This window comes from Coenobita brevimanus, chromosome 8, assembly GCF_032717465.1.
Source record: "Coenobita brevimanus isolate Jiangsu-jjx chromosome 8, ASM3271746v2, whole genome shotgun sequence".
NCBI lineage: Eukaryota > Metazoa > Arthropoda > Malacostraca > Decapoda > Coenobitidae > Coenobita > Coenobita brevimanus.
The window spans coordinates 15,993,862-15,996,277 of record NC_136961.1 but is presented as its reverse complement, the minus strand read 5'-3'; the positions used below and the strand labels follow the sequence as shown (position 1 = coordinate 15,996,277).

The window sequence follows — 2,416 nt, the reverse complement described above, 5'->3', positions numbered from 1 at the left end:
ATGGCCCCATTGATAGTGATCCTTTGAATTCACTATTTGTACATCTTCCCTAGAGTAAGTTAGTGTTGGGGGACCTTAATGACCATCATTATCAGTGAGCTTCAGGATCGATGGTCGTTGGGAGCAACTAGCCGACCTAATACTACAGTCCAACCTCTGTCTTCTGAACGATGGTAGAGCAACTCGTGTAGATGATCGTATTAACTTTTCGGATATTGACTTATCTCTGGCCTCCCCAGGTATATATCAAGATTTCTCGTGAGATCCTTATGATGACTCCTTGGGAAGTGATCATTTATCCATCTTTCTTTCTTATACACGCGGCAATATTTCGAACCCTCTCCCTCCAAAATTTAATTTCAAGAAAGCAGATAGGGGATCCATCTCAAAGATCGCTGATTTATATATATCTGGGGAGATCATATATGTAAAAGTCGAAAATTTAACCAATTCCATACTACATGCAGCTGAGGCTGCTATTCCCAAGTCGTCTACATTTCATGCGAAGCATGGAGCTCATTGGTCAAGGCCAGATTGCCGACAAGCATTGAGGAAATGGAACAGGATATACAGGATTTTTTATAGTCATCCTACTGAGGAAAATTTTATTTAATACAGAAAGGCATGGGGTGAGGCAAGGAGAATAATTCGAATTGGTACCCTTGACTTCTGGCGGTCATTTGTGTCCACGGTTAATCGATGTACTCCATTAGGTAAAGTCAGGTCCACTATTAGAGTATTAAATAATAAAAGCCATAACATCCATGTGACCAACTTGCAGGTGAACAACACCATCTATTACAATCCCGTGGACGTAGTAAACATCCTGACCAAAAATTTTTCTCATGTAAGTAGCTCAGCCAATTACGATCAGCGTTCTCAACATCATAAACACATGGCTGAGCTACAAATATTGGACTTTGCCACAAAAGACGTAGACTTCCCATACAACTAAGAGTTTACAATAGATGAACTGTTCCTTGCCCTTAAATCCTGTAAAGACACCAGTCCTGGACCAGATACTATCATGTATGGTACGACCCAGCATCTTAACCAGGACGACCTGCTTAGCATTATACAATGAGATTTGGGAGTCCCGAATGTACCCAAACTTAAGGCACTTTGTGGACGTCATACCGATACCAAAACAGGCTGGTTGTCATATGAATCCCACTTCATTTGCTCCTATTGTGTTGGCTTCTTGTCTGTCTAAGGTCATGGTAAACATAGGCTTCTTTTTGTTTTAGAGTAGAAGAATTTGTTAAATGATCAACATTGTGGCTTCCTTAAATACAGAAGTTCACAAGACCATTTAATGAATTAATGAATTCAGAGCATTGCATTTCAAGGTCATTTGCTAATAATGAATTCATGAGAGGGGTGTTCTTGGACATCCATAAAGCCTGTGACATGACATAGTGACACAGAAAACTAATAAAGCGTAATGCTTATGGTTTAACAGGTAATTTGAACATTTTTATTTGAAATTTCGTATGGGACAGGACCTTCTCTGTCAAATTGCCCGGTAACGTAATTTTGGATATATTTATCCAAGAAAATGGGGTGCCATAGGGAAGTGTGGTTAGTCACACTTTCTTTAGTACTATGATCAATATTCTGTAAACACCTCCCATCTCGAGGAATCTTAAATACTCATTCTGTGCTGACATTTGTGCAATATGGCACTCTACCCGTAATGCACAATTTTGGCTGGACGGATTCAAGCAACACTTCATTATTTCCACCAATGGACCTTGCAGTGAGGATTTAAGTTTTCCATCCCTAAGTGTGCCGCAGCTTTTACCACTCGTAGCATACCTAATTTGTGACTGACATTCGATAATCAGACGGTACCTTTTGAAAATTCTGTAAAGTTTTTGGGAATCCATTTTGATCATCATTTGAACTTTAAATTTTTCATTCATTCATTCATTGCCAGACGCCATGTATCCCAAACAGGGTGGCCAACGGCTTAGAGTTAATTGTTTTATAGGGAGGGGCACTAATCCTCCACCAACCCCACTTGACACCTAGGGATGCCAACAGCATCTGGTGTTCCCAGGCGGTCACCCATCCAAGTACTAACCAGACCCAACGTTGCTTAACTTCGCTGATCGGACGGGAAGCGGTGTACTCAACGTGGTATGGCCGTTGGCTGGTATGGCCGTTGGCACTTTAAATTTCATGTTACTAATTTGATTTCTTGCATTCATAAACCGATAAATGTCCTTAACCCCTTAAAACCACAATTATTTCAGGCAAGTTCCCCCCCCAGCTGCAATTTGGAGGGGGGGGGTTGGTGACTTTCACCAAGGGCAAATTGATTGTGTTCTGGCTAAAAACGCAATCCACACCCCCCTTAGGCCTAATAGTTACCGTACAATCGTGCACCAAAGTTAAAACAGTTTATAATAGT

The 2,416-nt window shown here is 40.9% G+C and overlaps 1 non-coding gene across 1 annotated transcript; it reads right to left on the bottom strand.

Annotated features, from left to right (window-relative positions):
* Positions 1 to 2,037: 2,037 nt before the first annotated feature.
* LOC145408850 (5S ribosomal RNA) lies at positions 2,038 to 2,156 on the bottom strand. Its single transcript, XR_013898977.1, has one exon. It is a non-coding gene; the product is annotated as a 5S ribosomal RNA (ribosomal RNA).
* Positions 2,157 to 2,416: the final 260 nt, after the last annotated feature.